This window comes from Anopheles nili, chromosome X (genome assembly GCF_943737925.1).
Source record: "Anopheles nili chromosome X, idAnoNiliSN_F5_01, whole genome shotgun sequence".
NCBI classification, from domain to species: domain Eukaryota; kingdom Metazoa; phylum Arthropoda; class Insecta; order Diptera; family Culicidae; genus Anopheles; species Anopheles nili.
Window position 1 is genome coordinate 11,611,680 of NC_071293.1, and position 27,528 is coordinate 11,639,207.

Consider the following 27,528-nt stretch of genomic DNA (forward strand, 5'->3'; position numbering starts at 1 on the left):
TTGAATCTAAAACGTTACCCAATGTTTGAGATAAAAGGAAATGTAACTTCTTCCACATTCCCTTGTACACCAGTATCAAAACGAAACCTTGCTGTGAAACAACTTTGAGTGTGCTTAACAACACAAAAAACCCGAATCAAACAGAACAAGAAAGAAGGAACAAAAAAAAACCCCAAGAAGCATAAACAATCGCGCAGCAACGTCACTACCGGCGCCGTCAGTGAGCACACCATCCACGCTCAAGGTGCCGGGGGGTATCGTGTTGCAGAATTAAGAGCCTGAGCTCGCCCATAAAACCGGCGCATCCTTCCTCGAGATGCCACTTTTGGTTGCAGCCAAGAGTGAGCCGCGAATAAGGCACGACCATCAGTATCAGGGACGCGGTCGCGATCGATCTCGCGCGATACGATGTACAGGCTGGATCGTAGCTAGCTCTGGCTCTGGAGTTCTCGTGGATGCAGCTCGTGCCACAAATCACTGACGGTTTGACGGATTGGCCGGTGCATTCGCGGGGTTTGTTCGCGTCCGGTGCGGTAATTGTGTGTCACCTTACGCGGGTTGTATTTCTTGGGGGGGGTTTTCGCAACAACGGCAGATATCTTCGCTGGTGACTGCCTTTAAGAGGCAGCTCGTCGGTGATTACGCCGGTGATGGTATCGTGCTCCATCTCAGGGTAATTTTTATTATCACAGCAGCACTTTAAGCCTTTTGCGTGAGCTATGCCCACCCCAGCAGTGTGGACAACGTCCAAAATTTCGTTAAGATGACACCGGATAAGGATCCCACTGTGCAATGTTCCAAGACCCAGGAACCTTTGGAGAACTGATGACTGTTTCTGGTAAGATAGCAGCACCTTACATGGTTGTGAATGGAACCTTTTGACACTCGCTAACACCTTCCATGTGACCCCGCGTGTTAAAGGCAGAGAAGTGCTCGTTCATCACAAACAAATGAAGGAGAAACATAAGAGAGCGTGTATTCTGAGACGTTTCCTGAGTTATTATACAGCTCTTGTCGTTAGTATCTCCGGAAACTAATCGGAAGGATTATCGAGAGTCGTTTTTTGTCCCCTCTTTTTGTGTTTAAGTGCACCCTCGGGAACTGAGATCCTCGCTTTATGCTCTCAGAATGCAGTAAGCGCTAACAGGGTGTTTGTGGAAGGTGTCGAATTGAGCTATTAGCCTGGAAGGCATCAACCGTCTGTGTCGCGCCCAATTTAAAGGCTCGCGATTGGTGTCGTGGGGAAGATTTGTTAACCCCCCCCTCCCCCCTCCCGTCTCCCTTCTTCCTCTTCCACACCCCAGCCGGCCTGTCATAAATTCCATTCCAGACACCCTATCGGGTATGTAGAGTGCGCGTGAAAGCCGATCTTGCAGCGCGTTATCTAATCATCACCCAAACGCATTGAACCCCACACGCACCCGACATGGAAATGCTGGAATGGAAAACTTCTTTTCCCCTCGTCCCCCCCCCCCCCCTACCCACCTACTAATCCCACTCACACCCTTCCAGACTGTAAAGTAAATACCTACCTCTTTTTTCCCGGTTCAACTAGAATCGCACAAGACGGGCTGGGGTTTTTCTTCTCTTTCTTTGCTTTGGTTTATCAATGGAAACGCACCCCTACTAGAACACCCTCCTTCATGGCTTTCCTCGCACCAGTATCTCCTTCCACCCGTTGAACCACCCGGAGCTGCTTATTTATTTTCCACGATTGCCGCTTCGGAGTCGCCAGTCGCAGGAAATGCACCCCGTGGGGTAGAGGAGGAGGTGCCGGTGTCGTAAAACATGTGGAAGCAAATAACAACAACTTCGAGGAATACAAACCAACCCACACACACACACACAGGAGAGTGCGCCAGTGCACCATCCTGTGACGAAGGCACGTCAAGGAATAGGCTCTGGGAAAACGGCGCAAGGGACCGTGTAAGATCAAACCTCCAGCAGCAAGGGACCCTAGAGGGTGGGTGGGGAAGGGACACATCGAGACGGCAGTGAGCTGCAAGAAGAAACAAGAGAAATAACGACACAAAAAAAAAACACAGGAGGCAAGAAAATAGGATGCAATGCGGTGCACATGTGGTCGCGGTCGGTTGCTGCAACCGGGCCCGGTTTGGCCGCCCTTAGCCGCTTGTATGGTCCTTTCGTCCTTCGACGATGGTGCTGGTGGTGGTGGTGGTGGTTCGTGGCTGCAGCGAAACCACACCCGCGGGATCGTGTTTCCTAACCCCGGTTGTATTGGTGGGGAGGTTTTTTTTTTTTGACTCTGTCAACTCTTTCGAGCAATCGCGTCCTTTCGCCCAAGGGATGGAAGGGACACGGCAAGTGGGGGAGGTGCAGACGGACAAATAATTCATGACGAAAAGCACACACACACATGTGCACTATCGGACACCATGGTAACACTTTCTCCGCCCGCCGGCTGGGAATCGGTTGTTTGACGATGCATTTTTTTTATACTCCGAGTTGGTTATTTTTTTGCTTAGTTTCAGGCGGCAATTTTTTTTTGACCTTTTAAGGCAGCTCGCGAGGCTTAAGTGGCCGTCGTCACGTACTCGTCGAAAGCCCACTTGAGGTGGCGCGAGATGTCGATCACATCTTGGTGGTGGTCGAAAATTGGGTTGAATTTTTCCTTTTAATGAGAGCTTTGAAGCGAAAGGCTATATTTGGGACCGTTTTTAAGAGACTCAAGGAAGCGAAATAAAAAGGAATAGATTGCTCATCAACATACGAGAATGAAGTACTGCGTTAACTCTGCGTGAGAGTGATGATAGATAGAAAATAACATTGGAAAAATGATACTGAAACAAATTATATATCGATCAAATGGAATGCATTGTTTTTACAGCTGACCGTGGACTATTGCCATTGAATCAAAGCGAATTTTCATTTTAAGCAGCACCCTATTGTGGAAATGATTTTTTTTCTCCTAAAGGCTTATGCTGAGCAAATAAAAATTGTAAAAAAAGATCAACCCACTCGGTCAATTAATATCGATACGTTACACCGGGCTCATGATCCACGTAATTATAACCGGAACAGTTCGTTAGCGTAATTTAATTGCACATTTGCGATTGAAAAGTGAAACAAATTTGTATCGGCCTCTGAGCAAAGCCGCACAAAAGTTTTGATGAGCAAAATCTATTTGTTGACAGTCGTTCGGTTGCAAATGAGCTCATGAGCTGAAAGCCCCACAATGCGTCGGGTGTGCGTGCAAATATGGATTTCATGCATCTTCCGGGAAGCAATTATTTCATTGTAATTAAGCTCAAATAGAGAATTCACGCCGGTTCGAACCCTGCAAGGCCCACTTCCACGAGCTGAACGATGGCTGTAATTGTGTATTTCCGGTCGGATCAACGTTTTTCCTTCTCGCAACCGGCAACAAGGCCCAAAATGGCACCCAGCTCGTGGGACTCGAACCAAGGGGCCTAACTTTTTAGCGCCCTTGCTCAACAATGCGCAACCTAATTGGAAGGGACCTCTTAAAAGGGGCGGAGTGATTGCGACCGGAGAGCGTGTTTGAACTTCCTTTTTTCTCCCCTTTGAGGTGCTCGTCCTCGGTCGCAATCAATGCCACCCTCCCCCGGGGGTCCGGGGTGGCCCGTTTTCTGTCAATTCCAATAAAAATAGTTTGGGGCCTTTCCTTTGCCAGCTTGATTGGATGAAGTTTCACTTTCTCGATTTCTTCTTCCTGCGGCTTCCGGGCATCATTATTGGTGGCTTCCTTCGTGTGTTTTCTTTCCCTTTCCCTTTCTCTCCTCCCATCGATTTTCCTCGGGGTGGGGAAAAAAAAAACGCAGCGAGATATTTATCGAAAATCCTCAAGGAGCATCGATTTGAGCCTGGATAAAATATGCAAAGTGTTTGTGCCACGCAAATCAACCCGACCCACCCGGAATTATCGGCTCGCCCGGTTCGGGTTGTTGCGTGCGTTACCATTGTTAGCGGGATACAAAACCCACCCTTATCACGAGGGTTCCCAAAACCGACTGCTAACGGTGTGGTGGTGGAATTTTAAAAACTACTAAAAACTTGCTACAAAACATTCCACCGGTCGGAGTTTGCTTCTTTCTTGGAGGACCGGTATTTTTGGACCCATGTCTCTGCAGTGCGAGTGTGCTTTTGTGTGCGTGCTGCCCCCTTTATCCTGCCACCCATTTTGAATCGTACCAAGCGCTCTATTTTGCTTCCGGGGGTTAAATTTTTGTGACGTTTGAATCAAGCTTGGAAAATGGAAAGAATGGGGAAAAACACATAAACGTTAGAGAGCGGTTCTCGTGAACGTTCACATAAAGAAATCCTCTCCTCCCAACCTCTCCCCCCCCCTCCCCCTTCCGGTGGGTGTCACACGAAAAAGGACCTTCGCGAGTGTGTATGTAAAATATGCTCCACCATTAGCCAACTTACCTCGTTTCCGCTTGGAATCGATGCGAAATCAATCGAACCCTCAGCCCCGAGTGGGGTGGCATATTCCGCGGGCTTAGGCCTTTAGGGAGGTAGGTGGGGTGAATTACCGGTAGTTCAATTTTACTGCCAAACATGAGGCTAATTATTTAGCGCACCGTGCGCCCGGTTCCGTGTTCCGGTCCGGCTGTCAATGGTCGGAAAAACTCGCGTGGAAAGTTTTCCCAACGATGGTGACGGGCGTGCGGGAGGCAGGCGGAGGTGGTTGGGTCTGCGCATTTCCCTCTCGAGCGCGAATGTAGCCAGAGGCTTGGGTCTCTTTACGATCGTACCGCGGCGGAACTATCCTCCATAACCGTAACCATTACAGGGCGGCGAAGTCTTAAGGTAATGGGGCAAGTTTTCCCAAACCCACCCCCGAGCCGCGCGGTTTCGCCCATTGTAGAGGGGGGGGGGGGGCAGATGCAGGAGAGGGTACACCATCGCACGGGGAGGGTTGACGCGGTGAGCATAAATATATTAATCCGTCGCACGATCGCACATGCCCGGTTCGGAAGGATGTCATCGGTGGTGCTTTTTCCGGCGCTTTTTCTCGGCTGATAAATTTCGGCCATTTAGAAGACCGACAGGAGGGTGGAATGGCACGCGCAAGGAGGATGAGAGTGGAGGGTGGAAAAGCTCACTTCTAATCCTTGCTTGGAGCTGAATTGAAAATAACCGGAGCGTTGCTGAGCTGCTCAGCGGTCCGTTGCGTACATCAACACCATACCTAATTTGCTTGATGGGTTCGAGGAGGTGTGGGCTTTGGAAAGAAGGTGAAGGGTGGAGATTGTACCTACCCCGATAAGCAGCTGATTGCATTATCCATGTTCCGAACATTAATTTTAAATTATCCGCCACGCGGAGCTTTTGAAGCGGCGCTTTTCCACGAGGCGCCTCCTTTACGACACCTATAAACCCATTACGAACAGCGGACTTCTTTCGGTTGTATGTGTGCGGGTGTGTCTCATTCAACCCACCCCCTTTTCAACTCCATTTGCTGTTTGCTGGCATGCTTTTGTTTTCCTAATCTCATTCGCCGGAATGTGTTCGTTCGCTTCGGTTAATTTTTTGGCCCGCCTGGTTTTCGCTACCATCTGGCCGCAGCCAAATGATCTGTGAGCGGCCAATAAAACCCTACGGGGTCCTGGCGTGAAGAAAAACATGCAATTCCCGTGCTTGGGATGGAAATTTCGCACCCCCACCGCAAGGAAAACCAGAGCCCGCGGGTAGCTCATCGTTTTAAGTGATTAACTTCACGGTGTGGGCTTTTTTCTTATTCGCTTGCCTCTTTGTCTTTTCGTTGGTGCTTTTTCTTTCAGCCCACTGGTTTTTCCTGTGCCCCCTCCCCCCCTCCCACACCCTCCGGGGGGTTGGGAAATTGAGACTGAGTAATGGTGGCGACACTTGCGAGACGCGCGTCTGCCTTCGGCACGCACGCGGAATGCCGCATTAGCGACGATGATGGATGATGTTCCGTGTTTCGCGTCCTGCCACCCGATACCACAACCCGGCAGGACCTTCTCAACCCTCTCCCGTCAGCCCCTTCAATCCCCCCCCCTCCCGGGAGGTGTGCGAATTCCACGGACGTCCACTTGCCATCTGCTACCGAGCCGAGCTTCTGCGTGCGTGCGTCTTGCGCCACTCGCCTTCTCGAGGCCAAGGCAAGGCCGGCTGTCCGCGGTGGTTTGTGGTTTTGCGAATGACATTCCGCAGCCCTCCCAAAGCCCCCATCTCTCCTTCGAAATGGGTGGGAAACGGGTTTTCTCCACCCGAACGACCGGAGCAGTGAGCTGGAAGCAATTTGCTGCGGGTAAACGATAGGTACACCGACCGATCTGGTCTGCTCAAATTAGTGACCTTCTAGTTCGGGACCGGTTTTTCCACCAGAGGGTGGTGAGGAAAATTGGCACCCCTTCCCTCGCTCCCCCCCTTAAGGGAATCAGAAACCGGCTCGGGAAATGTAACCGATCGGCATGCAGTCGGTTGGTTTGTGTGGCTGACGCGCAATCGTCTAGCAATTAACCGGTCAGTCGCGCCCGCGAAGGTTCGAGCTCGGGGAAAATGGCTACCGTCACAAACGCCCCAACCCCCAATCGTCTGCAGGAAATCGATCCCGTTTGATCGAAGCGTGTACGAGCTCTGGTCATCAGCACGCCGGTCAATCATGCGATCGGTGCTCGGTGAGATCATAATCGCGCCTCAGGGAGGAACGTGTTCACGTGCATTTTTCTGCTGGTGGCAGGCGATGTAACGTGCCTTAGGGAGGAAGGTCCCGATGTAACAGGACCCTGAAGTGCAGACTCCGTTAGACAGCGTGTGTGCGCATCTGGTGAGGGTATTTTTAGCCCATCCTGATTCGCCCGAGCACCACCTCGAGAGTGATTGTACGGAGGTGTCGAATTACGTCCACAGATCTTGCGATCAAAGAGGCGCGTAGACCTCTGCGAGTGATTCCTAGTATTTCTGAGCATTTCGTGGGCTGCAGTTTCCTAGAAGAGTGGCTCTTTTTCACCTTTGCGAAACCGAGCAGTATTACTAAGCCGAGAAATGGGGTGCTTTTTGCGTTTCTGAGCTAATGCCTGAATACCCCTAACTTCTGACAACTTGACCGAGATGGGAGTCTCAAATGGTGCATGGTCTCGTTCCCCAAAACCAGCGCACATTAATGCGGAATGCAGGCACGAGTGAAAAGGAAGATCACAACCTAATGGGGAAGAAGCCCACGCGCGGACGATAATGACTCGACATGCAATTCCTCCGCCAGCTAAAGCATGGTGTGACATTTCACTTGACAGCTCTCGAGGAGCAGGAGCCAGGATTTGGAGCACGCCAGCAGGCACGTAAGGACGTTCGGAGAATTTCACCATTGCTGGAATGGTTCCGAATGGGCGAGCTCATTTGCGCGACAAGCTCATTTGCACCCCATCATTCCCCTGGAGTCGGCCATCTTTCTATCGTCCTCTCACTCGGGCGCACATCCTCACGAATCCCGAAATGTACGTGATGATTTTTACATCTGAGCCCGACTTATTTCCCACCCCTATTAATACAAAACCCCGATAGCGAGTGGCTACGCTAGGCGTCATTGGGTGGGGGTGTAGCTCACCCCTCCTCGCAAGTCACCTCCGGTGGAATAATACATTCGATTCTGGAGTAGCTCCCGAGAGGTTGCAGCCTCGAGAGGCCGAAGTACCGAGGACACCCCTTTTTTGCTCCGGAACTACCGGGAGGGTTGTTTTTTCGTCTTTGTAGATTCATTAAAAAAGCGCCCCACCCTTCATGCCCACTCGAGAGTGCACCACCTCCTCCCTCCCCCCCCCTCCCCCCCTTCGTATACCTTCTCATCGATGGAGGTTCGTTGACACTCGCTAAGCAGCGGATTTGCAGCCCGGCTTCTTCGCAGACGTCGTCGTCGGTTTTCTGACACGCTGCTGACGCTTCATCTTGAAGGGCGCCTACCCGTTCGGGCGAGGGCAGACGCAAAATCAGCAATAAATCCGGCTCCTCAGCCCTTCTAATAACACCCAATGAGGCACGTTCGCTGGCTCGCTGAAGCTGAGTGGCGACGACGGCGCCGGTGCGAGCGCTTCGCGAGAAGTAAAAAGCTGTCACTGCGAAGGGGTAAGCATAATTAGGAGCTATCGTGGTGAGGGGTTGCGCTCTTCGGACGAGGAGGAGGAAGAAAAGGAAGTGAAAAAAAACACACACACACACCGAGCACATGAAGGAATGCCCACCCCAAGATTGTACAATAATAATGCTCGGTTGCGGTGCAGAAATTCGTACACGTTTAGGAAGCAGCAGCAAAGGGCAGCGAGTTGGGTGGTGCGATAACACAACGAGTAACGGGGGAACAAAACACACACACACATACACACCCGGCGGGAGCAGAAAGGAAAATCCCTGTTCAAGTGTGACAGTCGGCAACAATGGGTACGCCTGGGACTCCCGCGCACGGGCTCTATTGACACGTAACCGGCCCTGGCTCCTGTGGGTGAGGGTGGATGGAGGCAAGAGCGGATGCATAAGAAGGAGTAGGTGGGGTAGGATGTGTGGGGCAGCACAACCCCGAGTCGAGCGTTAAAAAAGGACTCGAAAAGCGACTCGAAAGGCGACTGGCTGATGGCACTCTGCTCACGCCAAAGAGACTACGGGAGGCTCAGGAGTACAAGGAGTAGTAGGGGTATAAGCAGGCGTGGGAGGGGTGAGGGCAACCCTTTGCTGCAGTCGGCGTTAAGTGTGGGCTAGATAAATTTTACGTGCAATAAAACATAATCAGTCTCAGGCACCGGTGGCTGGAGAGGCCTAAGTCCTGGAGCTCGTTTTTCCAAAAAAAAAAAACCCTCAGAAGTACGAGACTCTGGAGAAGAGTACTGTGACAAGGAGGTGAGGCAAGGAAGAGGGTCGTCGTGTGTCGTCGGTTGTGTGCGGTTTGCAATGGTAGGAGGTGTAAAGGGTGGCCGTACCAGTGCGATACGCTCTTAATATCAAGAGACAATTAAAGTCGAGCCGAACTGGAAGAACTCTGCGTACGTCCGGGAGCTCCTGGACTTGAGGACATACCGTTGATGTATACTGTGTATGTGTGTGTGTGTGTGTTTGGGCATTTATGAGGTACCAAGTGATGGAGCATGCACACACACACACGCAGACACCTCCATAAGGGCATGCAAATGAGCGGTGTTGTGTGGTCGCCATGGGCACGCGACGAAGTCTGACGGATGTCTCAGGCTTCGGCTGGCAATTGCTCGAACTTCCACACCGGAAGTCTCTGGGCTCTCGTAGGGGCTCCTATGCTGTAAAAGCAGGCAACTGGCAAGGGCACACTTTGAAAGGCCTTTCGGTTCATGGCATGCCAGCCCGGAACACCGAGGTCTCCTTCCACACGCGGGTTTCTTCAGACATCAGTCCTCCAGAAATCGAGCGGACTGAGCTCGCCCACGGTGAGCGTCCAGGAGGGAGTTTTCGGGCTGGATGCTTTGATGATAATCATTGCTTTATTGTGCCCATTATCGACGTCGTATTTCAGCAATCCCTGAGAAATGAGGTGACAAATCGATGTTTACAGTTGCCACCAAAGCGACAACCCCGCCGGTAGAATGGGTTGGAAACGCCGTTTAATAGGTCTAAGGGCCCGCCGGGCCGGTATTGTGCCTTTATGGCTCCATCAAACCGTTGCCGGTAATCATTTTGCTGCCACAGTGCGTGGCCCCGGGATGAACCCATTGTCCTGATGCGCCCTAGCCTCTCCCCCAAGGTGGACGGAATGTGTAGCAGCAGTTGGAGGACACTTTCCGGTTACGATTTGACACTCCCAGGATGCTCGGAACCATACGGATGGGGCAGGGCGTTATCTTCGCAATTGGCGGATTATAGATTTCCGACGACTCCTCCGCTCAGTGGCTTGGGATTTGGGGCATGATGATGGTGTGATAAATTTTAATTTTTAATTAGACGCACTCACACACCTTCCTGGGGGGTTCACACCATCACGCAGGTGTTGGGAGTGTGTCCTTGGCACGGGCCACTGAGACTGACGTTGACGGGTTTCGCACCTCCCCGACTCACTTGATAGTCCATTTCGTTGTGACAGCGCACCATTTGACAGTTCGTTTGTTGTACGCCGCGGAGGTCGCACAGGTGAGGAGCCATTACATCAGCGCCAGCACTACCATCAGGGAGCAATTCATTAGCACGCATACAGACACCCTACATGGGTGGTTCCGGTGTTCCGACTTCCGGTGTTGGGTCTTCCGCGAGAGGGCGCTTAATGACCGGATCGGGGATGTTTATCAAAACGGTACCACGCGGTTGCCGTGCAGCAAATGACACGTTAATGCATCATAAATACCATTCATATTCGCTAATAAATTAGCATAATGAATCTCCAAGCGCGAACCGGAGCCCCGGAAATGAAGATCTCATTTTCTTGACACCGGCGCGCGGGTTCTTTTCGCGCAAAAAGGGGAACCTTGGGAGGCCCGCGGCCTGGGAGCATATTTAATGCTAATTAGCGCACCAGTGCGCACTGGCAGTGGCCACGGATTGATGCCGTTTCCGGCGCATCCAGGGAAGAGATCCTGCCTACAAGGTTTCTACAAGCCATGGCCGCCATCTTGGACGTCGTAGAACTTCGGTGGAGCTGGAGGTGCAGAATTTATGGCACCCGCAAAAATGGAGATGCCCACGCTCGGTACAGATGATGGGTCGATGCTTGAAGCTGCCGGTGTTTGTTGGAGGTCGTTGTCCTTGCAAGGACTCGCCAGGGTGTGAGTCGCTAATTAATGTGAGGTCAAGGTTCCGCGCATGACGTTCGCTAGGCGTGCCATGCGCCAAACGTTGGGACGATAATTTTTGCAGTAATTTGAAATTATAACTATTGCGGTTTCAGTTTTTTTCCGCTCGACCTCGGTCATCAAGGACGCACGTTCCCGACGGGCACTTGATGCTGGAAACTAGTTTCAGGCTCTGCAGGCAGCTTGATAGAGTATCCTGTCGTCCTGGATTGCTGGAATGCTCAGACGTCACGCTGGGCGCGTGTTCTGAGGCTCGCGGCTTCTGAGAGGTGCGCGCGATGACACCGATGTTCCATGACCGCAGAGTTTTCTGAGGCATAGCGCTTAGAATAAGGACGATCCGCGTGAAGATTTGTGTACCTGCAGCAGACAGTGCCGGCAGGACTCTCAGGTCGCGCTGCGGGAGCAATGCAGGGCCACGTCCATCATCCCGTGGTTGCCGTGCTGAAGTGCATTTTGGAGAAGCTGGCCCCGAGAAAACGCGCCCTAACCACGCGCGAACGCTAACGTTGGGGCGTTAAACACCTGCAAAAGCGGACCCTTGTAGTGTTCGGACCCGGCTCCTCGAGGCTCCCTGAGGCGGCATTTCTTCAGATACATTTATATCTTAATATAGGCGCGCGTCCTTCCAACCCCAGGGCCATTCTGCTCGCTGAGCTCAATTCCCACAGTGACACGTTCGGCTATAATTGACTGTTCGAGAGCACGAAACGTCGGAAAGTACTTACTGCTGCCGATATGACCCACCAGGGTTTCGGTGCGCTAAATAATTCACCACAAAACGCCACCCCAAACCACCCTTGCTGTGGGGGAAAACTCGTTAACGAAAGCGCTTTCCTTAGCTTTTCCCTTCTGCTGGGAGAGAAACCCCCCCCCCACCTCCCTCTACCAGCACCAGGTTGCGTGGCGTGAAGGGGTGAATTATTTACAGTGGGTCATTTCCCGACCAGCGGAAAAAGGGAGACACGGATCCGAAAAGTTGTGCGTTTTGTTTTGTGTTTTATTTTTCCCACCCCCCCCCCCCCTCCTCATCGAGGGTTCGGGTTTGTACTGTATTTCCCACACCCCCTCAATGTTGTTGTTTTTGTGAACGTGTGTGTGTGTGTGCTCTGAAGTTTCTCTCCGTGTTGTTTTTTCAAGCCCCTTCCGAATGGTGGCTGCGTCATCCTTGGAGTACTATCTGGTGTCTTGTTTTTTGTTGTTGTCGGCTCGTTTTTGTTTGCTTTAGTTTTGTTTCCTCTCCCGAGCCTGAAACTCTTACGCATTGAACTGGTGTTAATGTGGGTTTGGTGTGCGTGCGGTTGCGTTTTCCACCACCGGCTATTGGCGCCGTTTCCAAAGGAGTGAAATGCGCAATCGATTGATGGTATTATTTGTAATTTGAATATCAACGTTGGATCAGGATGGAAGGGAGACTAGCCGGGGTAAAGGAGCGTGTGCACGCGTGCGTGGCGGAAAGTTGGGAGGAAAATAAACACCCCAAAGCCGGGAAACCCGGAAAAATCGCCCCCCCCCCCCCTCCCGAACAACGATGGCCGGGATGTTCAAACGATCAACGATGGCCGGGGAGATCAAACAAAAGGACATAAAATAAAACACGTACCCACAAACACTCACCAGGACGCGTTGCAATGGTGAAGGGATGGGAGCGGGTTGAACGGAGAGAGGGGATGGGCGGGGGATGAAGGTGGGAGGGATGAAGCCACAAAAAAGGACCCTTCAAACGGATGGTCCCGAAATGTGGACACGCAGAGAAGCAAAAAGCTCGTCCAAACGCAAATTGGGTGGGTAGTAACGGGGAGGCTCCCAGAGGGGGGGGGGAGAAAGCAAATGGTTGAGGGGAAAATACGGAAAATGAAGGAAAAGCAGCTGTGCCGCTCGTTCTGTACGTCCACGAGACTGCATCGAAAGCGTTCAGAAAATCAGCGTTCACTCGAGTGGGAGCTGTTTTCCTCACCCCCGTATTTTTCCACCAACAGATAAAGAGTAACCTATGGAAAAAAGGGGGTTGACAGTGGAGGAAAGGACAGCAGGAAGAGATTGAAGGGACAATGAAATGATATTCTCCATCCTCACAACTTTATTGTCGAGCATCGCCGCAACCACTTTGTTAGATGGTTTGTTGAAGGAGGAATAATAAATCCCGATTTTTCCGAAGCCGAGGCACGGGTTGGGTCCCTTCGCTGCGCTTCACCTGTGGTCATGGTGAAAACCCGAATCGGCACGTCGGTGGTAGAAAACCCCGGCACAGAATGTATACATATGTGCACACGAGTGCCTCCGCTTTTTCCTTTTATTTTTATTTTTTTTAGAATCGAAATAGCCGCGATCGGGAAAATGCAACCGATCGAGTGAGCGGTCCCGAAGGGGTGCGTGGCCCACGGGGTGGGAAGATAGGGTGGAAAAACCGTGTAACCTGAGCCCGCCCGGTGCTGCCGATGCAAATTTGAGCTCTGTCAATGATTAATGATTTTTACTATTTCTGTTTGAATTTCGTTTTATTTACGATTGTTAATCCGCTTTTGTTTGCTCGGTCGGCCCTTCCTAGTGGGGTGAGGTGGTTGAAGGGGAGTGGGTAAAGGGGTGGACGGATTTCACCAAGGGGTGGTTCGAGCAGGAAGCATCGCAACTGCCACTCGCTGCCCAAACACTGGCGCTGGGTTCGAGAGGGTTGAAAAAATAAGGGAGCCCTTCGATGCATTCTAGGAGTGGCGCTTGGGGTGTTTTATATCCACCCTTTGAGTCCGTTTTTCGGATAGTTTTGTTGCATACCGGGTGTCCTAGGGGTGGCATAGGTGCTATTCGATATTTCGTTTCTTTTCGAAATTCCGAGTGTGATTTCATTAACTCCTTCCCTGAGCCCTTCGGAAGATTAAAAGGGGAAAAACGCAAAAAAGGAAAGCTCTACCCCGTAGGTAGAAACACGGAAAAAATAAACGAAACTGGGAAAAGCAAAAGTATGATTACTAATTCCACGGGATGAGTGTTCGATTGCTCGATCACTTTGCGCGAGTTATCGGAGCAACCCAACCGATAAAGCATCCGTACCTGATTCTACATCCCTTCAACAGTGATAGCCCTAAACCAATACAAGATTCTGCATCCCTTCAACGATAACACAATCTCGTCAACCGGCCGATCGGACGCCCGTACCTGATTCTACATCCCTTCAACAGTGATAGCCCTAAACCAATACAAGATCGTCATCCGAACGATAACCGATATCTACTTCCTTTCTCTTTATCCTTCCTTTCGTCAACCAATCCCTTTTAAACACAAAGATATATATATACCACAATAAAACCAAAGGAGGGACTCTCAGCCTAACCGTCTTAGAAGAAAGAAGCTTTCGTCTCGCTTAACTTCTTTACAATCCGAAGTGATAGTTCGTTAACTGGCGCCCGAATAGGGACCTGAAGTCAAAGTGAGGTGATTCAAAAATAAAAACCAACCCTGCACAAACGACCAAGGACCACTTTCGATCTGCACTCGAGGACATCTCTCCCCGAAGAAGCCTAGGACCCTTAGTAGGCACACCCCAAAAAGGACTACCCCGAAGCATCACGCCGTCGAAATAGGAAAAAGGAACATGATCTTCGTGATTACGGTACTGGCGTAAGTCAAAATCTGTTGTATTCTAACATAAGCATATAAGGAGCATAATTTACAAAAAAAGTGAGCTTATAAATAACAAGTGAATTCTGAAGGAAACAGGTTAGATAAAAGTTAAAAATTTATGCAAAAAGTTTGTTCGAATAGGAAGGAAAAAAGAAGAGCACTGTGTGATAAAAACAGAATGAGTCCTCCTACTGAAAATTTTATGAGCCATGAGGAGTTTTTACAAATCGGAAAAGTTCCCGATTATGTTCGCGATATTCCCAATTTCGAAGGAAACGCTAGCAGCCTTATGAGATGGATACTAGAAGTCGAAAACGTACTTAGAATGTACGCCCGTCTTCCGAGAGAATCAATCGAATATCATGTGATTGAGGGAACAATTCGCAGAAAAATCAAAGGTGAAGCGGCAGATGTGCTTAATACAAGCTGCATAACGGGTGATTGGTCGAGTATCAAATCTACCCTGCTGCTTTACTATAAAGATAAAAGGGAGCTTAAAACTCTTGACCACGAACTCACAGGGATCAGTAAAAAACATTCAGAATCTCTAAGCAGTTACTTCAGTCGAGTAAATGATTTACTAACAGCAATAGTAACACAAATTCAGACTGATCCTAAATACGCTATTAATTCAGAAGTTCATGTAGCATATTTTAGAGAAAAAGCACTCGATTGTTTTATTAGAGGTCTTGAGAACCCTCTTTGCTTTTTACTAAAAAACCATCAACCCAGTAACCTAAATGCAGCATACAATTATTGCCTTGAATACTGCAACATGAACATGAGATCTGCTCCATTCAAATCAGACACAAGGGTAAATAACATACCAAAACCGCGAGAGCTTTACGTTCCACCACCACGCCCTATTTTTAATACAAATCTGCAAAGACCACCCCTCCCACCAAGAAATTTCCCTCAGCATAGGAATTTTCCGCAACGTAGGAATATGTACCCTGAGGGATATACTAGTCAGCCCGCGAATCATCAGCGGATGCCTTCAACACAACATCACAATAATTACCCTGTACCCATGGAGGTCGATCCTTCTATACGATCGAACTCCTTGAACTATGCCAATCGACCAAACTATAAAAAGCCCTTCCCTCACAATGGTCAAATATACTCCATTGATACGCCACTGGAGTATGTTTCAGGATCACCCCATCTTAATGAAATAGATTTAACTAGGAACACAGAAACATTTCGTAGCACCTCTAACCAACAAACTGAGGTAGAGAGTAATTTTTTAGAATGGACCGCAGGATGGTGAAATCATTCCTTCCATATATCATCTTGCGGACAGCCTCAGGAGAATACCCATTTTTAATCGATTCAGGATCGAATATTAACCTGATTTCGTCTAAATTAGCTTCATCTTACAAAAGAAGCAAACCATATGAAATTAATGCCTCTAAAATTACAAGCGCTAACGGCGAATTCAACATTAAATCAGCAATCGACATTGCTTTTTTTGAACCAAAATCCATGTTGAAATTTCAATTTTTGATTCACGATTTCCACTCATTTTTTCATGGCATCGTAGGTACGGCCATACTCAAAACACTTAATACAAGATTATGTTTCGAAAAAAATAATTTGATAATAGCAACTGATTTGGGAACTCCTTTTGTAATACCATTTAAGAAATATGTGAAACAAAAGGAAAATAATGTGATTGATTTTAGACTAGATCATTTAGAGCCCTCAGAACAAGGAAAATTAACACGTGTATTACAGAAAAATGAGCATGTTTTTTATGAGCCTAATATAAAGTTATCGTGTGCGACAAGAGTAGAATGTCGTATAAATACAACTGATGAAATACCAGTACATCAACGGGTCTATCCATATCCAGCAGCATATACGGAAGAAGTTAATACACAAATTAGGAATCTTCTGGAAAATGGAATAATTAGACCATCAAGATCCGCTTGGACATCTCCCGTCTGGATCGTTCCAAAGAAAGTAGATGCTTCTGGTGAAAAAAAGTTTAGGATGGTAATAGATTACCGGAAATTGAATGAAAAAACTATAAGTGATAGGTATCCGATGCCAGAAATATCGTATGTCCTTGATCAACTACGCGGCCAACAATACTTTTCAAATCTTGACCTTGCATCAAGTTTTCATCAAATTCAGATGAATGCACAGGATATTGAAAAAACTGCGTTCTCTATTAACAACGGTAAATATGAATTTACAAGAATGCCGTTTGGTTTAAAAAATGCACCAGCCATTTTTCAAAGAGCTATTGATGATATACTCCGCGAACACATAGGCAAAATCTGTTACATCTATATGGATGATGTAATTGTATTCGGTAGAACAATTGAAGAACATTTGGATAATCTAGATAAAGTTCTTTCAACTCTGAATGCTTCCAATCTAAAGGTTCAATTAGATAAATCCGAATTCCTTCACAAAGAGATTGAATTTTTAGGACATATTATTTCAAGTGAAGGATTGAAACCAAATGAAAAAAAGATTGAAGTCATAAAATTATTTCCCCCACCAAAAACAATCAAACAGTTGAGATCGTTTTTGGGATTGACAGGTTATTATAGGAGATTTATTAAGGACTATGCGAGAATAGCGAAACCTTTAACCAATAGACTACGAGGTGAGAAAAGTACGACTTCAAATAGCAAAATAACACTTTCCACGGAACAAATAAAATGTTTCGAAAAATTAAAAAACGTATTATCCTCGTCAGACGTTCTAATTTATCCAGATTATAGCGTACCGTTTATACTTACTACGGACGCCTCAGATTATGCAATTGGTGCGGTTCTTTCACAAGGTGAACTGGGAAAAGAAAAACCTATTCATTTTAGTTCCCGAACACTCTCTAAAACGGAAGAGTCATACTCTGTTCCAGAAAAAGAGATGCTTGCAATTATATGGGCTTTAAAGACATTTAGGAATTACCTATATGGTACAAAATTTAAAATATTGACCGATCACCAACCTCTCACATTTACCCTCTCACAAAGAAATACTAATGCAAAATTAAAACGTTGGAAAGCATACTTGGAAGAGCACGATTATGAAATTATCTATAAACCAGGTAAAACCAATGTAGTGGCAGATGCACTGAGCCGAATAGTATGCTCAATGACAGCTACACAACATTCTGCAGATGATAGTGATAATTTTTTTATTCCCTCTACTGAAGCACCTTTAAACGCTTTTCGACAGCAAATCATTTTAAACGAAGGATCCGATCATGTTGCATCAACTGAACCATTTACCAACTTTAAAAGATTTGATGTCACAATTTCAAACACTAGTGATTCAACTCTATTGAACATTTTGAAAAAATATGCTGACCCCTCGAAACTAAATGGATTGTTCACTAGTGAAGCCCTAATGGGAAAAATTCAAGAAGTTTACAAGAAAAACTTTGGGAGGCAAAATTTGCTAAAAATTCGTTTTACACAAAAAAAATTAGAGGATATAGAAAATTACAACGATCAATTAGACATTATCTGCAAGGAACATAACAGAGCACACAGAGGTTGCGAAGAGAACAAGATAAAGATTTTACAAAAATATTATTTTCCAAAAATGGCTCAACAAATCAAACATTTTATTCGAAACTGCAGAACATGTAATGAATGCAAGTATGATAGAAACCCCATTAAATCTCCGATGACAAAAACACCTTTGCCAAGGGCACCCTTTGAAATAATGCACGTAGACATCCTGTTTATGAATAAACTTTATTTTTTAACCTGCATTGACAAATTTTCAAAATACGCCCAAGTAGTCCAAATTGACTCCAGAGCTGTTGTAGACATACTCCCAGCTCTAAAAGAAATAATATTGAAACACAAACCTCCTGAAGTTATCGTTATGGATGGTGAAAAATCATTCAACTCTGGAAACGTAAGAGAGTTCTTTAACAATTTTAATATTCAGCCTTATATCACAGCAACAGGCAGAAGTGAGATGAATGGTGTTGTAGAGAGATTTCATTCTACTTTAATAGAAATTTGTCGTTTAACACAATCCGATCATTCTTTCGACAATCCTATCGAATTAATGAATATCGCAGTGCACAAGTATAACAACTCTATTCATTCAAGTACTAAACACACACCGCTCGAAATTATAACTCCCTCCGAACATACGTTGACGATTATGCAAAAAGTTAGGGATAACATAAAGAAGAAACAAGAAAAGGATATTTGTTCTCACAACAAGAAAAAAAAGGAACGGGTTATAACAACTAAATCAAAGGCGTTTATGAAAACGAAGCGTAGAGTCAAGCTAGCAAAACCTTACAAAAAGATTGACATTCAACGAGTCAACAGAACAACAATAACCACCAAACAGGGAAAAAGAATTCATAAAAATGATTTAAAAATTATATACGACTAATTGTATTCCACAGATAGTATCACATTAGCCAAAGTTGGAATTACTAATCCACGTATACTCAATAGTCAAGAAACAGATGATTGACATTAGAAAACAAAACATAACAGTGCATACAATATCCGAGGCTTTGGCATATACAAACACGAAAATAGCTACAAATAACAATGAACTACTGTTTATAATAAGTTGTCCTAGACTAAGAAAAAACATACTAAACAAAATCCAAGTTTACGGCATAAATAACATAGGAAAACAGATCCACGTTCCTCATCCCTATTACCTTTCCCATAAATCGCAAATGTTTATCGTCGCATCACTCGATAAGGAATTCTATAATACGGAAGATCTACAAGAAGACAACACGACATGCATACCAGCAATTATAAAAGGACAACCAGCATCTTGCGATACGACGTGTGGCATACGAGAACGAAACCTTACTGGTTCATTTATCGTTGCATATGAAGATTACAATATTTTCTTCAATAACAAAACTATTTCAAGCAACACGATTAGTGACACAACAGAACAAAGTCGTGAATTTGAGTCTTGAGCATCTACACGAACTACACAAAGAATTAAGATCGGAGATGAAACAAATGCATTTAGAATCACACAGTATCACATGGAAAACGTGGTCAATATCTAGCCTGGTAAGCACTCCGTTTATAATATTGATTGCTGTCGGTGGTTAAAAATATGTAAGAAAAGGACAGACATCAACATTAATACACAACCGGCATCACATACAACGGCAATCTACAAACCGCCAACTATGAAAGAATGCCTTCGTACGGAGCCTCAGATTTAGGGAGGGGCAAGTTATCGGAGCAACCCAACCGATAAAGCATCCGTACCTGATTCTACATCCCTTCAACAGTGATAGCCCTAAACCAATACAAGATTCTGCATCCCTTCAACGATAACACAATCTCGTCAACCGGCCGATCGGACGCCCGTACCTGATTCTACATCCCTTCAACAGTGATAGCCCTAAACCAATACAAGATCGTCATCCGAACGATAACCGATATCTACTTCCTTTCTCTTTATCCTTCCTTTCGTCAACCAATCCCTTTTAAACACAAAGATATATATATACCACAATAAAACCAAAGGAGGGACTCTCAGCCTAACCGTCTTAGAAGAAAGAAGCTTTCGTCTCGCTTAACTTCTTTACAATCCGAAGTGATAGTTCGTTAACTCGCGCTGGCAGAAAGGCGACGAAGGCAAACGAGAATAATATTAAAACATCCCCTATCTCGCAACCCCCTTTATGCGCTTCGTTTTTTTCCATGAGGGCACTCACAAATCGGCACATCGCCCAGACAGCCTGCTCCAGTTCGGGGCCGATTTTTCCGATCGCATCCCCAAAAGTGCAGCGGGTTTCTCTTTGTCCCCAAACCCAGCCCAATTCTTGCACCAGCTGTGCTTTTCTTTGTGTGCCAAATTTTTCTCCCCAAGCTTTTTGCCGGCCCCTTGGCGTCTTGTCGCACCCCAGTTTTTTCGGCTCGAGCACCTGCTCCCGGTGGACCACCGGCACGGGCTCGCAACCCGGCAATCGATGAGGAATAATTCAATTTTAAAATCAATTAAAAAATATTCTAATTACGGGCAATTATTGTTGCTACCGAATTGTGTTCGCCAACCCTTTTTGGGGAACGAATTTTTCCCCGAATCCAACCGATTTGAGGGGTGTTGGTTGTTCACGGAATTGAATCAGCCTGATGATGCCGGGTGTGCGCCCTCCCAAATGTGCACCAATTGCATTTTTGGTGAGGTGAGCTAGCATTTTGCATACTACGGCAGAGATCTTCCGAGCCCAGAGATGTTCGTGGTCGTGGATCCGGCCCAACGTTGGGGTGCGCGGTTCGTGGTTCGTCCACTTAATTCATTGATTTTCGGTGAAGAACCGCCTGGCTAATCGAATCGAACCGAGTCACGCCATTGCAGACGGAACTGAGGGACTGAGTGTGGCCCTTTTTTTGCATGGTGTTCGTTATTCCGGCATCGATTTTGCCCCACAAATTGGGCTCTCCGGTGAAGCCATCGAACGGTGTTCGTTCTCGATTGCTAACATCCGGGCATCGTGTAACTGCGATCCGGGGTGAGCTATGTGTTACGTGGAACTGCTGGTGAACAAAATTAAACCGAGCTCTTCTAATCCGCTTACGGTGTGGGCCGGTTTTGTCCGCGCAGGTTCGTTTATTGTCGGTTATTAAATTGTTAGCGAACAAAAGAATCCTGTTGAAGCATATTTTCTAGGGGTTTCCCTATAATTAATTGTAAAATCAACTTTACGATGCATCAAACTGATATGGAATTAAATTGAAATAAATCAGCAAAAAAAATTGCTTGCACAAATCAGCGTATAAACTGCTCGTAGGTTCAGCTGCCCTTGCCCTATAAAGCCCTTCTTTCCGGTAAATGCATCGGGGGTGGAATTTCTATTGTCATGGTGTTAATTGAAAGCAATGAAGCGGCTTCCATAGTGGCTGAATAAATTCTCCCTTTTACGGTGCTGGATTTTCCCTCACTTTTCGCAAAATAAACCCTTCCCTAAGGACGTTCAAGTTCAGACGATTACAGCAGCAGCAGTTCGAGACGTCGAGTGATGGATCCCGGCTGGCTTTTTTTTCCCCCAAAAAGACTTCGAGACCGCTGACCTTCGCCACAGCGACCTCGTTTCGTGCATCATGGTGAGGAATTTTCCCTAGCAATATGCACCCGGATGAGGGCACATCCCTCCGGTTTTCCATTCCATTTGTAGCCCGCAGTACACCACCTTCGCCCCGCGGAGTGATGTGAAAAATGTAAATAGTCAAACGCAACGACGATTTCCGCCCACGAACCCGGGGGGTGGGGGTATGGGGTTCTTTGGGATGAAAAACTCCCGACAAATGGAAAATGCATCCCGTTGTCGGACGAAAATTCCTCGAAACGCGCGTCTTCAAGCGGCGCGACCCTCGCCGAAGTTAATGACCTTCAGGATATAAATAAACCTTCGCCCGCCGGAGAAAATGAAGCGGAAAACGGACGAGGAAAGCGCAAGGGCGAGGAAAACGGGAATGGCCCAGATCGGAGGCCCAGAGCCGAAACGTCACGCGGTTTGCGATCGGGAGATGGAAGGCGAGCTAAAAATAACATAAATAATAATGCAGCCTGTAATAACCGATCACGAGGGGTCCCGGTTTGGAGCAGGAGTAGGCCAGAGAAAGAGATAGAGCGAGAGGGTGAGAGAAAGAGAGAAAAAAAGAAAAACCAGGCAGCTGCAAATGTCGGTACGGTGCATTCAACTGCGCCCAGAACCCCGTCGCACATTTTCAGGAATCGAGACGGCGTCTGAGCGCGAGTTCATTTTCCCTTTTTTTATATTTCGCTTCCTTCCTTTACGGATAGTTAATAACCCGGCACGGCTCGCGAAGCGAGTGATGACGATTTTGGAAATGTCCCGGTTGAGGAAACGCATTTTCCGTTTCACCCGGCGTATTGCTTCCTTCCAGATCCGGTGTGATGGCTTGCAGGATGCGCCCCTTTTGCCGCTCAAGAAGCGGATGCGAAATGAAACTCTCCACCGCAAGCGATTTTTCTGGCGCCTGCTGACGTTTGACGTGCTCGTGTTTGATGGTACTTTGTTTACGTCGGGCAAACGCCCGGATTGGCGTTTGACATTTGCTGGCACATTCCTCGAGCCGGCCCAGGCCAAACAAACGATTTGGCGTGGAAAATCACCGCTTTTCCGTAGGTTTGCCTTGTGGTGTCGGATGTCGATTTTTCCGGTGTGCCCCAGACCTGCGTTTGAAGGCGAACGCTCGTGCCAAAGACAATTTCACCGCTCCGGGAAATGGCTTTAAATACATTCGCGAGAGCCCTTGAATTTGCAGTTAATATTTTCTTGCACACAAAACTATAATTTCCCTGCACACCGGAACCACGCTCGGTTGAGCGGTTACACCATTCTGTTGTGACCATTCGCCTTCACAACCCCCCGGGAAAATGCAAAAAGCCTTCGCGTGCAATTTTCTACCCACCACCCCCGCGTGGTGTTTAATTGAAACGATTCCAAATATTAGTCATCGGTGGCTCGTGGGGTGGGGAGTTTTCCTTAACCAGCGCCTGGAATATGGGGCTGTTTTCCCCGGGAAATTCGGCCCCAGGAGTGCACCCCCGTCCAGGGAGAGAAGCCCAGAAGTAGTTATTTCTCGTGTTGTATCGCTATAATCAAAAGTTAAATCCATGCCGTCGGGACTCGGGATGTCTGGGGCGGAAGGCTAAGGGGCGAGGAGGTGGTGTGGAGAGGGAATCCTGGCCTAGGGGGGTCCCCAGGAAGCGCAACATAAACATAAACATTGTTCGTCATTAATTCAAATTTGCCCGAATGTTTGCCCGCTTTCCCCCTGGTGCGGGCGCATCCGGATGGTGGGGTGTGTGTGTGTGTGTGGCGTGGGTGGAGGTGGAGTTGTGGTGCGGAGGAATCCTTTTTTCTTGACGCAGCACTAATGTGTGCGTGTGCGTGTGTGTGTGCGTGCGTTATTTTTCGAGCGCTGACTGCGGGAAAACGATATGCACCTTGTAAGGGTCGTGTGCGGGGCTTCCGGGTAGACGAGGGGCGGAAAATTGGGAAGCGACGCAACCCCCTTTCCTCTTCCGCCGCTTCCTACACGCACCGTCACATCGCGCCCCATTAGAGCCAACGGCCGTCCCCTTTTCGGAGACGTGCGTTTCTGCATTTCGTTGGCTCGCGTCTAAATGTCACTGTAAGTGTGTGTTTATGTGTGTTTGTGCGTGTGTGTGTGTGTGTTTATGTGGAAAAAGGCGGTGGGTAAACGAGCGTTGCGGGAGGGTGGAGCGATGGCAAGCAAAAATAAACCGCAGGACGTTTCTGCGGGGGGGGAAGTTCGGAACACGGAAAGCCGGAAAAAGAAAAACTCCCCTAACCGGGGACCCGCGTAGATGGATTCCGTCATTCACGTATAGTTTTGCCGGTTCCGTTTTCCTTCTTCCACCGGCTTCCGCCACCACCCCGTACGGGTGGAAATCGTGCCAGCATATGGCGTCGATGAGTCACGCCGGCGTCGCTTGGCTTGTGGACTCGTTTTTCTTTCCACCCTGGCTTTTCTGGCTGCGATTTTCCCTGCTCTCGACTCGGCTGCACCCTCTTAAGGCTCCCTTAGCCGGGTTGGCGGGGGAGGGAAAAGGATGGTGCTGGTGTTGGATAAGCGAAGGGAGTGTTTTCGTCTGGCCCACCCCATCCGAGCGGTGTAATCGACCGGGCGAGGGACGCTGGGGTGGAAAATTAATTTTCGGTCGTTTTCCCGTGCACCCCCGCACAATCGATCACACAATCGGTGTAACGCGGGAACGTGGGTGGGTGGGTGGGGAGAGGGCAGCCATTTGTCCCGGGGTGCGACGGGACGATGCATCGTCAGGGGCTAATGGTAATCGTTTTTTTTTCTCTCTCACTTCTCTTAACACTACCCCTGCTTTTCCGGGAAGGAAAATCTCACCGAAGCGGGTAAGGCGGATTTCCTCGAATCTGGCTTATTCTTGAAGGACTTCCGGGTGCATCCGGCGAAGGTGTGATGCACCCAGGCAGCAGCAACCGAGGTGTTTGCAGGATGGGCAACAAAACGTCCGAACCGGCATTCCAGCTTGACCTCGTTTTTTCAGGACGTTTTAAGGACTTTTCCCACCGCACTGCACTCTCGTTGTTGTACAATTTAATAAAACCCGAAAATACAACCCCCACACGGTAGGGTTGGGGGTGGTTTTCCACAAGAAGGTAAGCTACGGTCAAATGAAGGGATCCAACGAGAGAGAGAGAGAAAAAAAGTAGTCCACAAACTTCTCAACTTACAGCAACTTCAACTAATCAGTTTTATCTGCACCGATCACCGCCACCCGCATTTCCTCAGCCGTGGCTGTTGTGTGTGCGTATGTGTGTGTGTCTGGAAAAGTGCATTCCAAGAACATTGAAGCAAGGTGACCAAGCTGAAGCAGATCCCTGGTAAATGGTAGCCGAAAGTTTCGTTCGTCCCGGATTAGGAGCGATGCCGGTTCGGTGGCAGGCTCCAAAATTCGAGTGAAAAGAAGAGTAATGAGGGAGAGAGAGAGAGAGAGAGAGAGAGAGAAAGAAAAAGAAAGAACCCGAAAAAAGGGCAAAAAACGACGGCACGGCACTCTAACCTCAAATTCCAAGGCTCTCCGTCGAACGGTTTGAGGAATTTCTCCGCACGAATAGGTGCACCGGCGGAGATTTTCGTGCATCCTGATGGTGTGGCTTTTTTTTTTACTTACTTCCCTCTCCCCCCCATTCTTTCGCTCTCTTCCCCGCCCACGCCGGAACCGGGTGGCGCATATTTTATTATGTCTTCGAAGGAATCAAACGTGGGCCCTTCGGTGCGCTTGTAATAAAATGTAACTCACCTCCTTGAACAAAAAAACAAGCCCGGTGGCTCCGAAATCCCTGACGGGTTGAGAGAAGGCTGTGGTTGATGGTGCGGAGAGGGAAAGGGGGAGGGGAGGGGGGGGGGTTGAGATTGGGTGGCAGGATGGATCTAATTTATGGAGCCCGGGTGATTTACGGGCAGAAATTTGTTAATGACCATTCCTGATTGCTCTCCTGCGAGTGACAGGACGCCCGGGAGGGTGTGTGAGTGTGTTTGTATGGGAAAAAAGTAGTCCGAGGAACAGAGGGAAGCCGGAGCTAGCGGGGGATGGAAAAGTTGCTCAATCTCAAACCATTACGCCCAGCTGCATGCCCGAATGCATCCCCAAGTGCGCTATTTGCACTCCTGTCCCGGTGTGCTCCGGATAAGCTAATTTCCCGTGAAAGAGACGGCAGGGGAGTGCATGGGGCTTGTAGGGCGGTGAAGGTGACAAAAACGCGGATGTGAATCATTCCGTGTAGCACCAAACCGGAATTGATTGCACTCCGGGACATCCCGGAGGCTAATTTTGGAGTAGTTCCGGTTACGTTACACCAGGCGAGTGCTTTTATTTCCCGCTAAAGTATCTCATTTCCGCAACATCCTCAAGATGGTGCCGGAAGGAGTGGGAGGATACAGAGTGAGGTGTGATGCGTTTTTTGTTAAAAGAAAAAAAAACTCTCCCACCAACGAATCGGGTTCGGAGAAGGCTGCACGAGAGAGATAATTGCCACAATTTGTTTTGACAGCTGTCAAGTGAGAATCGGTCGTTAATTAATTTCCCGCAAAACTCGCAGGTGAGTAGAGGCACTTGTGTCTGTCTCACCACCCTCGTGGTCTTCCACCCTATCTGGCTGTTGTGCGATGTTCGTACGAGGCTATGGAAGGGTTCAAAATTCGTGCCGACCCCAAATTCGGACCCATGCACCTACCGGAATGGGTTTATGCGTGCGCGTTCGAGAGTTGGCGTGTGTTTGGTATTTTATTCCAACGCCAACCGACTGCCGGACCGACAAAACACAAGCATGGAGGGTTGGGGTGGGGAAAATCCAACCCCACCGCTAAGGCACCTCGGAAAACCCCTTCCGATCGGCGCCATTCCGGACAGGCACTCAGGCGGACAGTTTCCGGAGGTTCTTCCGGGGGAGCTCCGCTTCCGAAAGGGACACTTGCGAGTGCGCCCTTCACTCTCTCCCCCCCCACCCTTCTTCCTCTCACCCTCGGGGAGCCCGGTTTGACCTTTTAAAGCCCTTTGCGTTCTTTGTTGGGTGCCCTTCACGAAAGGCGCCCTTTCAGAAAACTCCCGCAGCACGGGCTGAGGTTTGTCCTCCTCGTTGCGTGCGGCACAATCGTATCGGTCCGAATGCCCCCTCCCCCCCCCCTTCCCAAAACCACCCCGGCCACCCTTGGAAGCCACCCATCGAGCACCCCAACAGGGAGGGCATTCGCTTTGCATAAGTTTTGTGCAAATTAATTTCGTGCATAATTTGAAGCATTTCGCCCGCGATTTTCCGGCCCCGGGGGCTCGAAACGCACCGGTGCGTATTTCACCGGCTTAGCGAGTTCCTAGGCGCATTGCTGCCATCTCCCCCCCACTCCTTCACCCCACGCACCCACCCGTCGGTCGTGACTACTTGTCACGATTACCTCGGCCACGGTTGGAGCCTTCATCTAAATTTTTCCACCTCACGCCAGGACCACCCGTTGGGTCATCGAGACAAGGGAAAACGAAAAGGATACATGAGCCACCTGAAGCAGGCGTACGGGTGGGATGAGAGGGGGTGAAACACGTTCAGAAAATTATATATACATTATTGCTTTTTACTGCTCCCAGTAAGGGCGGGCTTTTTTTTTTCTTCCAACCCATTGTGACAGCCCGAAATGTCTTGTGATTTTTGTAACATTTCTTTTTCCACCACGCGCGTGTGCGAATGTGTGTGCAGCCACAGAGCAACCGGATGGCGGGTGAGCGACCGTGGCGTAGATCCTTGTCAAGCGCCGGAATTGCGCCGACTGAGGCCGGAGCGTTGCTCGACACCAAACTACTTCCGCATTGCGGAAGCAACCCCCCGGGAAAAAGTGTGTCCTTTCGCGTGTACCACGCGTGGCCACCGTGCGTTTTGTGTCGCCTGCGAGCGGTTCGAGCGAAAGAGTAAGAAGTAGAAACAGTTAAAAAGAAAAGTTGTCTAAAATAGTTCCCCCCGGCGGGTGCAACCGGTTACTCCTGTTGGGTTGGGAAATTCGGAAGACAAAACCCCTCACAATCGAGGCCTGCAAAAAGCCGCGAAGGACCTCGCTGTGGGACCTCGCTGTGGGAAAGAAACGCAAGCATACTTATCAGCCGAAACTTTTAA

The 27,528-nt window shown here is 48.4% G+C and overlaps 1 pseudogene; it reads left to right on the forward strand.

Annotated features, from left to right (window-relative positions):
* The first annotated feature begins 12,599 nt into the window (after positions 1–12,599).
* Positions 12,600–27,528, forward strand: part of LOC128728978 (uncharacterized) — a 185,436-nt pseudogene continuing 170,507 nt past the window's right edge.